This window comes from Dasypus novemcinctus, chromosome 7, assembly GCF_030445035.2.
Source record: "Dasypus novemcinctus isolate mDasNov1 chromosome 7, mDasNov1.1.hap2, whole genome shotgun sequence".
Taxonomy (NCBI): domain Eukaryota; kingdom Metazoa; phylum Chordata; class Mammalia; order Cingulata; family Dasypodidae; genus Dasypus; species Dasypus novemcinctus.
Window position 1 is genome coordinate 85,191,604 of NC_080679.1, and position 15,569 is coordinate 85,207,172.

Genomic DNA, 15,569 nt, shown 5'->3' on the forward strand with positions numbered 1-15,569 from the left:
TGTAAGCTCCTACCCCAAATAAACACCCTTTTTAAAAGCCAGCAGATTCCTGGTATTTTGCATCAGCACCCCTTTGGTTAACTAATACAGTGGTGATGGTAGCACACCATTGTAAACATAATTAACAGCACTAAATTATATATTTGAATGTGGTTAAAAGAGGAAAGTTTAGGTTGTATATGTGTTAATAGAATTAAAAAATAGGACCTTACAACACTAACAGGGAACCCTAATGTAAATCATGGACTACAGTCAATAGTACAATTATAATAATATTCTTTCATCAATTTGTAATAAATATATCACACAATTGCAAGGTGTTAGTAATATGGGAACCATATGAGAAGTTTGTATTTTCTGCATGATTTTTCTGTAAGTCTACAACTTCTCTAATAAAAAAAAAAGAACATTCTACTTGTTAGCACAAACCAAGTGCTCAATAAATATCGGTTGCCTCTGTGACACTTTAATCCCCGTCTTATTTACTTCTAATTGATGACATTGTCAGCTATATTCTACCTTTAAGTAGAATTGCTTGAAACATTATTTTATTTGGAATAGGCTTGATAGTGTATTTTTTCTTTTCCAGTCCTTAGGTTTGAGGATAAGAGAGGACGATGAAGTGTGACTAGCTCCCTCTGGTTCTTACCGATAGTTTTTTGCAAGGCAATGACCTCTTCCAAACATTGTCTCAACAGAAAGGATTTTCTACCAATAAAGACTCAGTAGTAAAAGTAATAAATAATAGCAATCTACTTCCCCACAATTGGATTAGGAAAAATATAAATGGTTACTGAGTGGACAATAAAGAAATCCAAAAATTTCAAAGACCTTACATTTAAAATTGTCCATCAGTATATTTAGTGAAAGTACTTAATATTATCAGGGAATCACATATAAGAATATTATTATCATAGAGGAGTTCATGTAATGATAATACCCTGGGAATTATTTGTAGGAAGGAAGGAAGAAGAGAAGGGAAGGAGGAAGGGAGGGAGGGAGGGAGAAAAGTTGGATAGAAGAAGGGAATGGGAAGTAGAAGGAAATACAACTAAGATTTCCACTACTGCTTTGAATAATAGCAGCCACTCTTTTGTGTCAATTGTTAAGTACCACTGGCTGATCACTTTAAATGCTTTATCCAATTTAAAACATACAAAAATGCTGTGACAAAAGTTATCACTTCCCCTATTTTACAGAAAATAAAATTGAGGATCAAAGCTATTATGTGCATTGCCCACATTCACAGAGCTGTTAGAGCAGTTGCATTCAAGTCCAAGTCTGTCTGCCTCTAAGGGCTGCACTCTTAACCACTATGACTTCGTGGGAGCTTGCTACCTGTTAGCTCTAGAAATGCATGCTCCATTCTTTCCTCAAAAGAGATAATTACTAAAAAAGAGAGAATTGGTCAAATTAGCAAGATTAATTGAGCACTTGTAATATTCAGGCACTGTGCTGGACCCTATTAAAGATTCAGGGAAATATTTAACTACTCTTCTAATGTCAAAAATAATAGTAATAAAACACCCTCACTGATCCATGTAATATTTACCATTGTCTAAAGTCTTGAATGATCACGAGATTATTCAATATGCTCTTTGAAAACCCCTTCCCTCCTCCCTTATTTTTTAATTCGGCAGGGAGTTTCCCAACCCAAAACATAATATGTTCAAGGGTTCAATTGTGTTCATAAGGTTCACTTATATATGAAAATTTTCTTTTACTTGTGTACACTGAATTTCTCACTTTTTTCATAGTATGATTTGCATTTTCTGACTTAGAGTACTGCTAATTATCCTGTCTGTTCACCAACAGAAGCTTGTGCTGTAAGTGTGGAAGGATTATTATCACAATTTTACAAATGAGGAAACAAATATTTTAAAATGAATATGGTTCCTTTTAAAGGAACATCCATCTATGGAATGCTAGGTCAGAGATCCTGAATAAATCAGACCTCTTCTAAAGGAGAATTTTTGCTATTCCCATTTTTTTTTTTCTAATTTTAAATCTTTTCCCCTGAAATTTTTTCTTGCTTCGTTTTAGGGTATTTTTAAAGTCTCTGGGTCTAAGGGGCAATGCTGAGCAGTGCTGCTTTAAAAAAAAGCAATCAAGTCAAAAGTCCACACAAAAGGGACATATTTCAGTGAAGCTACAAATAAATATTTTGTAGATTGAACTACAAGCTCTCAATAGCATTTTTTTTCTTCCCAAGAAACATTTTTTCCTAGAACTTGGTCAACACAAAAGGTAAAAGATTTTTTCTGACTCTCTTTGTTTGTATGTGCGTTTGAGGAAAAATAGACAATTCTGACAAACATCTGGGAAATGACTGTGTAGAGTGCTCAGGGCTTTTACCCCCTTCATATATTGCCTGGAATTAACAACAGTGTCCAATCTAATGTGATTGGCTGCAATGGTTCCAGTAATTTAAAATACAAATAGTGCTGAGAAAGCGTGGTAAGGATCTGTGCGTTATAGTTCTGGAAATAATGAACTTTATGAATGATGTAGCAGTAAAAGGAAAGAAATATTGCCAGAAAATATTGATAGTGGATTGGATCTAAACTCATGAAGAGAGTTTGCCTGGCAGAAATAGGCAGTCCCCTACCCCTTTTTACACTGCAATTTCTTTACTGATTTTCTTCAGGAAGAAAAAAAGTCTTTTGCTGTTAATGGCATATCGTCCCTTTCCTCTCTTTCTAAATTAATTTTGTGATTCACAGATGTTAAAGTTCTGACATGCAGACCAGAGGCTCTGGGGTCTAGTAGATCTGGGTGAAATTTCAGCTGCTCTACTTGCCTTGGACACATTAGTCTCTCAGCCTCAGCCTCCTCATCTGTCAACTGGGTAAACATCAATACCTTCCTCATGCAGGCATCATGAGGAGTTCATGATATAATGCACATCAAAGCCTAGCACAGTGTCTGGCACTCTGGACACTTATAGTGAATCACAGTTTTTAATTGTTTTTGAGCCTGTGTTTGCTCAGACTGCATGTGCTTATCTAAATATTGGGAATTCCATGAGTCTAAAGCAATATCTCAAAATATGGTTGGAAAAAATCATCTAGTTAGCAATTATATACTGATTATTGGAGGATCTACACATTGTTACAGCTAATTTAAAGGCAACCAGGCCACATACAATTTAGCCTTTAAAACATATAGGGAAATTGAATAACATGTATTGGGGTAATGGTAGTTGTGTGGTCCATAGACAAATGAATTAAATTCATCCACCTCCAGGAAAATACAGAGGCACCAAAAACAAGAGAAACACTTAAATAGGGCAAACTAATCCCACAGATTTGTAGAAGGAACATATACCTTTGGTGAATTCACTGGGAGTGCATACAGGGAAGGAGAAAGGAGGAACGAAGAAGAGCAGTCTTGGGGATGTACCCTTTCTTCTCCCACTCCTTTCTCCACATTTCATCCTCTCTGCCATTGCAGGACCCAAACCAAAACTGACCCTGGAGTAAGATTAGTACCAAAGATATCACTTTGGTATTAGAACAAGTTTCAAATACCAGGGCATTTCCACTTGAATTTAATTATTGGCATGAACAAAATTCTTAAAATAAGAAGGAAAGACTTAGGCATGCCACATCTAAGAAATGCAGGATAAAATAATCTATGATGGTTACCTTTCCCAGCTAAGAATAATTCCAAAAGATTCATTTCTTTTTTGGGGGGGAAGCCCAGCTTCCAAAAATATAGTTGCCTTTAAGCCAATTAAACAAAGAGAATCGGCTTTAATTTTAGATTTCCTTTCTTACCTGTAAAAATGTTTAGGACAAGGAATAGAATGTGTGTGTAATTAAGTCATAAATACACCTAATAAGTAAACAGAAGGAGAACATGATTGAAACATGGGGTAATGGGGCCGTTTACAAAGTACCATTCCCTATCTCTTTAACAGGTGATGCTGTTTGTTAAGACTGTATGAGTACTCTTAACCAAAACTGCTGGGTTTTCATGTTCTGTTTTCCTTTTGGAGAATTAGGTTCTGTTCATGCTCAGAAGGGCAGAAATTCAACATTCTTCAAGTCAGAGGGATTGGGCACACTCAACACTTTCTGCCTGCTCCAGATCTAGGCCCCAGAAGCAGAGATAAGCCCACAGCAGCCCAAGGGATGTGGGATGTGGGAAAAGGGACAGCACTTCAGAGACGAGGGCAACACTTCTCCTCTGAAGGGCTCTGAGCACAAAGCATCTGGATGCCTGAATTTTCATGGCAGGAATTCTGCAGCTGCAGCCTGGGGGTCACCTTGATTTTCCTTTCTGTACCTCAAGCACAAGTGAACATCAGGGTTTCCTCTGCAACTGCTGAAAGCTGGGGGAGACCTTTTAAGATGTGCAAAAACTTAATATTCTTTCTCTCATCCCAATTCTACCTCCACTCCCATTCCCCAATGTAAATGTACATATACACACACACATAGTGCAAAGGAGAGTAATCCAGAAAATTTCCGATGTTTAAGAGAAAATAGATTAAATAGCGGGTAGCTCCTAGTTTTAATTAAACTGCCCCACTATTTTAATGACTGAGTTGGTGTTGCTGGCATGTAATGTCCTAGGGCTATAAAGCCCAATACTATAATAGTTTAATACTAGAACCTACTTGACTTAAGTGTTACTTGTACATATATGAGTATCACCAATGACACCTTTGTTTGGCCAGTTTCAGCAAAACCACCAAGCTCTTAATGAGCATTTATCATTTATTTGACCTTCAAAGGTCTCAGGGTGCATGCGCAGTTATAAAATCACATGCATAAAACCATCTCTGCAATAAATTAAAATTAAACTAACCATGGCAGCAGTATTCTAGGAGCATAACTTTACTTACTTGGGTAGGCCAGGTGGAAGAGATGAGTTCTGCTCCATGTCCTGAAGGTCAAGAGAACTGGATTCTCTCAAACAAGGAAAACCAGAAAACTGCAGAGTCCAGCAAGAATTACCCTGTCTCCTGTGGCCTGTCAGTAGCAGAATCTAAGCAAGGGACACCATCTAGCCTGTTGGAAAAGCATCATATGTAAGCCCAGTCATATAAACATGATACAAGGTGAGATTTTCAGCAAAGTGCCTCCATCCCTGCCTGGGTCTACCTATTCTATAAGACACGACAACCTCCTCCTGGGACACACATCTCTACACCATGTGCAAGGCATTTTCAGTGGAGCATATCAAAGATGATATTTTCACCATTTGAAATCCTGACAGTTAAGAGCATCAGCTACACCTTCCCCCACTTAAAGAAGGCTGCTTCTGTGAAGACAGAAAATGCTTTCTGAGACAAAAGAAACATCATAAGAGATTAATTGAACATGCTTTCCCTCACATGTGCACCATTAAATATGCAATTTAATACTGACACCAAAGCCAAATTACTTAAAAGTTGATTGGTCAAGCGGTCAATTATAAGGTTAGCTTCTCTTTTAAAAGTATCCAAAAATTTCTTCTTTTTATTCTCAGAAAGCATTCAAGGGAAACAGATGTGACTCAAGCAATTGAACTCCCGTCTACCATATAGGAGGTCCAGAGTTCAATGCCCAGGGCCTCCTGGTGAAGGCAAGCTGGCCTGTGTGGTGAGCTGGCCCATGCAGAGTGCTGACACACATGGGAGTGCCGCCCTGCGCAGGAGTGCTCACCCACCTGGAGAGATGATGCAACAAAAAGAGACACAGAGGGAAGTGGCTGTGGCTCAATCAGTTGGGCTCCCGTCTACCATATGGTTGGTCCTGGGTTCGCGTCCCAGAGCCTCCTTGTGAAGGCAGGCTCGCCTGCATGCCCAGGAGTGCCACCCAGCCTGCAGATGCTGAGGAGAGCCGCCCGGCTGGCAAGCACCACAGAGAGCTGACTCACAGGTGATACAACAACAACAACAACAACAAAAAAAAAAAGGGAGACAAGTGAAAACACAGAAGAGTGTGCAGCGAAGGGACACAGAGAGAAGACAGCAAGCAAGTCACAAGGGGGAGGGGGGAAAATAAATAAATACAGACACAGAAGAATGCACAGCGAATGGACACAGAGAGCAGACAGCAAGCAAAAAGCCACAAGGGGGTAATTAAAAAAAAAAAAGAGAAGACACAGAGGAAAGAGAATAAGAGATGTAGCAGATCAGGGAGCTGAGGTGGTGCAAGAGAATGATTCCCTCTGTCCAACTCCGGAAGGTTCCAGGATTAGTTCCCGAAGCCGCCTAATGAGAATACGGACACAGAATATACAGCAAATGGACACAGAGAGCAGATGGGGGCGGGAGGGAAGAAATAAATAAATCTAAAAAAATAATAATAATAGCTTGTGATGCCGAAAACATCTTAAAAAAAAAAATAAAGCGTTCAAAAGCTAAGTCATCCTACCCTACTTTGAGCTTATGTTGTCTTGAGGTGAACAGTACCTACAGACAAGCTGGAAGGAATTGACTTGCTGAAACGCACAGCCATGCCCATTAGGGTGACAGAGAGAGTTATTAAAGCTCACTGTATCCAACAGTTGATACAAAAATAACACAAAATTTCAGAAAACAATTTTCTCAGTACTGTGATTTTAGTGACCATTCTAGTGCTCAAACTAGTCAGTTAGCTTAAGACTAGGAAGTCTTCCCTATTTAAGGGATTATTTTAAGCTGATGCTATAGTACATATTTGGGTTTCCTACCCAGTACAGCAAAGGGGCTCAATTTTTGCAGAGACTGCAAGGTTCTCATGTTGTTTTATTTTTTAATTCAAGCATAGCCACATTATCTAACATTCCTACCTCCAATACTGTTAATGTTTCCTCTGCAGCACTTCAGAGGTCAATTAAACAGGCATGAACTTCTAAGAAGAATGGGATGACGGAACTTAATTTTCCTGTACATTCCTTCCCTTTGCTTCTTTCCTCCTCTCAGGCCATCTAACCACCACACGTGCCTTTAAACATTGCCTACCAATAATCAATTCATAATCATCAAGTTCTCAAAAGCAAATGCAGAGCTATCCAAAGCAGCCTAGGTTGGTAGAGCCTAGAAAAGGGACAATTTGCTGGATATTTAATTTCTCTGGTTTGTTATCTTTGGGTGAAAAACTAAAAATCTACTGTCTGCACCCCCTCCCCAAAGTAAGGTATCAAGTTCTGGGAAAACCCTTCAGAGTCTCACTACTCTGAATTAGTGAATGATTATATAAATTAGGAACAGTTGAACCAGCAAGTAAGACACGTGCCTTAATTTTTAAAGGTCAGCAAATCTGAAGTAGTAATAACAGTTACAAGAAGCAATCACTCATCATGAGAGTGGCCAAGACCCTCAGTCCCTGCGTTCTGGCCCTCCAGGGCCTCCCTCGCCATTCAGCAAGGTCGGCTCCTCCAGTCCCCTCCCCACACCAGACACCATGCTCAGTATAGACCTCTGCTTTGCTCAGGCAGAGAGGAACAATCCGGTCATTTTTCCTTTCTGAATCTCTATCTTTACTTGGACACGTCATTATATTATACTTAGCGTTTTGTTATATACCGATTGTCTTAGTTTGCCACAGGCCTGCTGACACAAAGTAACAGAAACAGGTTGGTTTTTACAAGGGAAGTTTATTTAGGGTAAAACCATGCAGTTCCGAGACTGTGAAATATCCAAATCCAGGCATCATCAGAGATGCTTTTTTTCACCAAAGTCGGTTACTGCTAAGTCTGGGGCCCTGCCATGTGGTGAAGCAAAATGGCAACCTATCTCTGCCAAGGTCCCTGCCTTCCTCTCCAGGCTCACTGTCCCCCCAGAACCCAGCTGTGAGCAACTAGGCACAGGGCTTGTGTCTTCGTGGGCCTCCTCTCTCATTCTTGGCTGCTCCACTTTCTTCCAGAGGTCAGCTGTGGGTATGGGGTGCATGGCTCTTCTCATCGGCCTCTTGGTGCGTCCTGCTTCAGCTTGGCTGCTAGCAATCCAGAGTCCTCTATCTCACTTGGCTGGGTCAGAACGGCAGCTTCCTTGCTCTGTGCCCTTTTTCTCTTTATATAAGGACCAGCAAGAGGATGGAGACCCAGCCCGAGTCACACCCTACTGACAAAGTCCGATCAAAAACAATCTAATCAAGTAATCTAACATGAATCTAATGCGATCAAAGTATACCACACCCATTGGAATTGATTGGTTTAAAAACATAAACTCTTCGGAATTCAAATAAGAACTTCCAACTGTCACACTGACTCAAATTTGTTTTCATTCTTTAGAAGCAAGTAATGAATCGGGCACAGCACTTGGAGACCTACTGGTTAAGAGCATGGGACATTGGGTTAAAACTATAGTCATGTGATCTCAGACAAGGTGCTAGCTGTAAAATGGGGACAGCATAGCGCTGACCTCACCCAGCTGTCGTGAGTGTGAGGGTTAAATGAAATCAAGCATGCAAAGCACTTAACACTCAGCCTGCACATAGTAAGGATTAGAGAAATTGTGGTGGTGATAATCAGAGTGGTTGAGGTTACTATTGTAATTATTGGAGAACGGATGCTGTATCTGCTTCTAATATTTGTAATATATTCATTTAACCTTCTGAGCCTCAGTGTCTTCCCCTATAAAATGAACGAGTTGGGCTAGATGGTCCTACTTTTAAAAATCTCTGATCCTGTCAGTTGATTACATGTAGTCAAGTTCAAGGCAAGGCTTGCATCTCATTCTTTTACAATCATCCTAGCATATAATACACTACATATACTCCACAACTGTACAATTAAACTAAAAATGATACATCTTTAAATATGCATAGGTGTGCATGTGTGTCTGGTTTTGTATCTGTGGGTGCGTGCTTGTGTAGGAAACCTTCACTTGCTGTGCACATGCAGAACCTTCCCCAAGGTGTGGTAAATCAGGGGCTGTTTTCTAGAAGATTAATCCTCTAGAAACCCAGCACTCCCTCAGATAAATGAATGTGGTCTGAGGTACAGTAGGATGCCCTGGAGCTCCCTGACTTTATGAGTGACTGAGAAACTACACCCTCTGATTGGAGCTTCAGAAACAGCCTGCCCCTTGGCAAGAGCCTCAGAACTGGCCTGCTCTGGACCTCAGGACCCCAAAGACTGGCACCATTCTAGTCTGACAGATCTTCCTCGCCTCGGCCTCTTTGACTGTCTGATGATTTCAATGCTCAGAAAGGGACAGATTTTGGAATAATTCCTGGTGATTCCAGAGGCCACCAGGAGGGTGGCTTCTTGAAATGTTATTCTTACAGATGATAAATCCCTGGCCATTTCATTTTAACAAATATCTTTGTATTAATCTCAAGTTTTCTCTTCTTGTCAAAACCGTTTTTAAAGTAGTGTGGGAAAATATGAGGAGAGCATAGATGGTCTTTTATTGCTGCACTCCAAGGTGATTGTTGCCAAGATCATTTGCTTGAAAACAAGCTCTGGGTTTTCTATGTGTGGTCGGCTCCTGCGGCTTCTGCCTCAGCTGAAGTCATTACTCTCTATGCCATCACAACGTCCTTCGGCAATGGAACGGGACCTCAGGTACAGAAGCAGCAGCGAGCTGATGAACTCTTAAGTGATAAAGATTATATTCTCATCCTTAGCAATAAAAAGGAAGATAAATGCAATTTGAAATTCAACTAAAGTGGATTTTGCATTTTACACACGTTGTTCTGTTTGCTACTCTGGTTTCTCTCTCTGTGTTGGGCCCTGTGTGGGGCAACACTCATTGTGCAGCAGCACTCCACATGGGCCAGCTCACCATGTGGGCCAGGAGGCCCTGGTTATTGAACTCTGGACCTGCTATATGGTAGGCAGAAGCTCGGTCAGTTGAAGCACATCTGCTTCCCTCTCCCACGCATTTTGCCAGCATAGTATTTAGAATCACTTGTTGGATGATATTTCAGTTCCAGAGAAGTGCTGAGTGTTTTTAAAATTTCTGTTGATTATCTGGGTGGTTCTATCTCCCACATTTAAAATAGATAGGGTGTCCGCCTACCACATGGGAGGTCCGCGGTTCAAACCCTGGGCCTCCTTGACCGGCGTGGAGCTGGCCCATGCACAGTGCTGATGCGCGCAAGGAGTGCCCTGCCACGCAGGGGTGTCCCCCACTTAGGGAAGCCCCACACGCAAGGAGTGCACCACGTAAGGAGAGCTGCCCAGTGCGAAAGGAAGTACAGCCTGCCCGGGAATGGCACCACACACATGGAGAGCTGACACAACAAGATGACACAACAAAAAGAAACACAGATTCTTGGTGCTGCTGATAAGGATAGAAGTGGTCACAGAAGAACACAGAGCGAATGGACACAGAGAGCAGACAACTTGGGGGGGGGGGAGAGGGGAAGGGGAGAGAAATAAATAAAAATAAAATTAAATAAAAAATGATCTTTATGGATAAGCAAAGTAGAATTTGCTGTATGTCACCCATTGAGCTGGATTTTTCCCTATCTCATCGCACATAAATCTTGGGAAGGATTTATCATTCCTCTTTTCAGATAAGGAAATAATCTCTAAGATAATAAATAATTTGCACCAAGGACACAAAGTTAGTGAATGGCAGAACTAGGAATTATATCCGGTTGTACTGCTCTAATGTCCTTTTTTATCCAACCACAGACTCATCCTTCTCACTTCAGATGCTGTTTATGCCCCTGTGGCCAGCTGAACCTGATTCTAGTATGTGCATACTCAGTATCATGACTGCTAGGACATTGCTCAGTACTTTTCAGACTTGTCCAGGTAAAATTTCCCATCCTAATTAGATTTGAAGTTTCTCACTTACACTATAAAGCTAGGTGAAACACTGTACAATAGAGTTCTTATTCATTGTTCAGAACAGTTTAACTGATCTTTTAAAATTGTCAATCCTTTCTTACATTGATGGGGTGGGAAGACAACAAGTCAGATCAAACATCTTTCTATTTTTTATGTCCATTTTTCCTTGTGGCTTTTTTAGAGGAAATAATTATTCAAAATATGTGAGATTTTTAAATACTTATATCTTCATTCTTTTTTTCTTCCTTTGCCTAAACTAAAAAAAAATTCATATGGAAGATGAATCGAGACCTTTCATAGTTTTTCTGTTCTCTTTTTTATTTTTCGTTTCTTTATTTTTCTCCCTATAACTGACATTTTCTTTTAAGTCTTAGTGCTTCATTTCAGAAAATAATGATATGCAATGTGCAATTCATTCAAGTCTGAGGTTAAAGTTGAAGCTGAATTATATATGTATAGATAATGTATTATAATATACATGTATAAATTCAAAGTGTGATTCTAAGATCTTTGATAACTTTAATACGTTTTAGAAGAATGAACATGTCTCCTTCTCCACCAAAACAAATTTGGAATGACAGAATTAAATCTTTGTCTGTAGATAAATTAGAAGATTGGAAGGGATGTTTAATACTCCCTGAGGTAACATTTCTCAAAGTCTGGTCTCGACCTTCTAGCTGAGATTCATCTGCAGAAGATTGCTGGACCCTATTCAAGACCAACTGAATCAGAATCTTTTGGGGGGTAGAGTCCTTGAATCTGTTTTTAATATGTCCCTGTGATTATTCTTTAAAATACTTAAATTTGAGAACTTCTTCCCTGTAACCTAGACATAGACAACCCCTACCCTCAAATGAGAATCATGCTTGTAATACGTGCCTTCAATCTATTTTTACTTGGGCTATTTTTCCTCCTCCCCTCCCTCCCTCCCTCCCTCTCTTCCTTCCTTCCTATATATGTTGATATAGATGGAGAGGGAGAGAGGGAGAAAGAAATAGAGAATCTGTTTGTTAATGCGTATAACAAACATGCCCTCCTTCATGAAACTTAATGATTCTACTTGCCCTACTTTGAGCAGAGATGGATCTTCCATAACCTCACAACTAGCAAAACCTTTAGTCAAAGCTAAGCCTTTGCTTCTTTGAAGGGATCTTTCGTGTCTTAGTGGCTCTTCTCTTTTTTTAAAATATTTATTTTTATTTATTTCTTTCCCCTTCACCCCAGTTGTCTGTTCTCTGTGTCCATTTGCTCTGTGTTCTTCTGTGTCTGTTTCTATTCTTGTCAGTGGCACCGGGAATCTGTGTCTCTTATCTTGCTGCATCAGATCTCCACGGGTGTGGTGCCACTCGTGTGCAGGCTGAACTTTCTATCGTGCCAGGCAGCTCTTCCTACGGGGTGCACTCCTTGCGTGTGGGACTCCCCTACACAGGAGACACCCCTGCGTGGCATGGCACTCCTTGCGTGCATCAGTTCCATATGGGTCAAGGAGGCCAGCTCCACATGGGACAAGGAGGCCCTGGGTTTGAACCGTGAACCTGCAATGTGGTAGGCAGACACCTTATCTGTTGAGTCAAGTCTGCTTCCCAGTGGCTCTTCTTGTAATCTCTTCTCAAGATCTTTTTGCCCTTCTTTTAATGAATACCAATGTCATGCATAGAACTACAAAGTGCATCTGACCACTGTGAGGAGACATACTGGTCCCATCACTGTAGCTTTTACCTGGACATTTCAGAAGTGGATTTAGAATCCATTTTCTCCTTCTTATCTGCTTTGATATCTACCTCCCTCTATCTGCTTTCATACTAGCTGACCATGGATTCCATCACTGGTGGAGATGGAGATCTCCTTTGTGATGATCTTCTGTCTTCTAAGAGAGTAACTTCTGTTTATTTCTTCACACACATAGGCACACACAGACTGCCACAATTTTGACAAAAGAATAGGAATTCTCTATGTGTTGGAGAAACAGCATAGACTTTACTTATCCCATGAGACCTTCTGAATGAACAAAGCTAAGGGAATTGTCCCTTTTATGTTTTGTGTTTCCCTATGTTGCCATTAAACACATTATTGTTAGTCTCTTTACTACTCTCCACTCAAAACTTGAAACACCTTAAGAACAAAAACTTATTTATTATATCATCAGAGCCCAAAACAACTTCTGACACACAGCCGTGTGTGTCCTGAATAAGTGATCTAAACAAAAATGATTTGAAATAAAAGCATTTTTTTTTGCTGTAATTGCAGCTACTATTCCATAAGGACAGGAACTTGTTTGTGTACAATAGAGGTAGTCAATAAATGTCTGTTGAATAAATATTAAACCAAATAAATGAGTTGTTCAGAAATGCAACTAAATTCAGTTTATCATAGGATCATCATATTCTATTAAATACATCTACTCTATTAAACTTACCTGCACACACATAATCACACCTATATGTATACTTATAGTACTTTACTAAAAAATGTCTACACTTAATTTCCTTATTTTTTAGATGATTAAAAAAAATTTTAAACTGACAAAAGAGAAAATATCTTATATGCAAGGGCTACTTCTTAAGTACTTTCCAGGATTATTTCACTGCAATGTGGAATTTGATTTCTAATAACTTTTTTGCATGTATTGTGTATATGCACACAGCTATGCCATTTTCAATAACATATTTGTGTATAGATTTGAATATGAAACTGTATAGTGATGTATTTATGTATATATATACACACATATGTAATTTTCCAGAATATATGTATGTGTATATACAAAAAGAAGGGAGTTTTAAAAAGCAAAAAAGAGGTATGTAGCTTTCAGGAACATTTACTTAGCAAATTGATATATTTAGTAGAAATATCCAAATGAAGTTTTCTCTAGAATTACTATAGAATGAACCATGACTATTAACACATAGGATAATTATTAACAGAATATTTTGTGTGTTTTTTTCTCCCTTTTCTGTCGTTTTTCTTCTTTCCTCTGTCAGTTTCTCTCTTTATGACTCTTATTCTTCAAATAACTCTTTGGCTCAAAGTACATACACAGAAAGCATATTGAGAAGGAACAATGACTGAATCATGTGCTTCCAATGGGACACCATGTAAACAGCTCTAGTCAAAGGATTCTAGCCGTAGTCAGAGGGGAACGTGTGTTTGCCCTATCTTCCTTATCATTATATTCTCAAGCAGATGAGTCAATACAGGTACCATATCTACATCTGCAGAAAATGCAGTCCAGGCTCAACACTTGAACCTTCTTGTTTGGCTGAGCTACATATTACTTCACATTTGATTGGTTGCAAGTAAACAATGGCACAAAGCTTCCTGACATTGGAAAATGCGTTTGTGATTTTCCATGCAATGCTCATTCTCTCCATGGCAGAGGCCTGCTTTTGAGCTTAGGTGAAGTGTCAGGATTTTTATTCTCTGGAGATGTACCTAAATCCTTTGTAACCTAGAGACAGAAATGAGTCAAGATTTTGAACTGGTAACAGCAGTTTCTGCTCTGTGTTCTACTCTACGTCAACTAAAGTGATCTCACATAATGGAATAGATGCAAAGGTATGATCTGATGGTTCTGACTCAGGAGGATCTGCTCATTGTTCAAAAAGAAAAGCCACTTGCTTCATTTTGCAGGTAATTGCTCTAAGCCTTGATATCCCTGGCATCTGTGTCCTCCTGAAATTGTCCTATTACCTTGTGAATGGGCACCATGCCATGCTAGCAGATGGACATAAGACATGCCAGAACCTGGACTGTGTATCGTTTTTGAGTATTAGTATCCAGAAGTCTAGGATATTTTAAATGCAGCTTTTGGGTTTGAAAAGCACCTGGAGAAAACATTAGTACACTCAAGGACTCATCAGAGAATAGAAGGCACACGAATATGCTGAAAGGGGAAATACTATGAGAAGGATGAGTATAGATTTTCCACATCTTCCTATTGGTCTTCTTTATTATCAGTGAGACATCAACATTTAGTTGCCAGGAATTTGTTCTAAGAAATACACAGGAACATGTCTCTGATGGCAAGAGAGGAAAAACAGCATGGACTTTGTTGACCACAGGAAAAATTACTTAAGCTCTCTGAACCTAAGTTTCACCATCTATAAATGTGAATTGTGATAAATTATGCGGTTAGGTATGTATCCACACAGACCTATTGTGCAAATGAAATGTGATACCACTTAAGAAAGTGTTCTGTGGATCACACAGTACCATTCAAATGATAGTTGTGAGCTATTTTTTAACTTGTTGGTAGCATAGGTAACTTTCCAATTGTGGACTGCAGTACTGAGGAAGAGAATGCCAAGATTAAAGGTAGGCATCACAAGTTTTTGCCACTGAATTTCTGAGGAGAGGTTAACAGTGAGCAGTATTTTGGTGAAAGTATTTTTCTTTCCCTAGATTGGAAAAGGCTAGATCCTCATGAAATCACTAGTGAGATAAGCAGCAGGGTTATTTGTAGACCACATCTCTGCTGTCCAACAAACGAGAAGAGCTAAGAAATTTTCTGGTGATTTTAGGCATTATACACAGCGGTTCTAGACCACTTGGGCCCCAAAGTGAAATTCTGAGCGTAAATTATTCAGAGCGGCTCCCTATCCAGGTCAGTTCCGGTTGACCAGATATTTGCTCAGCTTCATATTGGTTTTGGCCTTTTGTGCTCAGAAGTTCTGACATTGTTCCATTTGACTTGTACTCAAATAAAGTTAAAACAAACGAATGAAAAATAAAAAGCATTTCACAGATGGGATTTAAAAATGTTTTGTGTTTAATAAAATTTACTCAGTGTATTAACGTAGATGAGAATAGTGTCATTGTATCATAGATGTTAAATAATAGAAAGCATG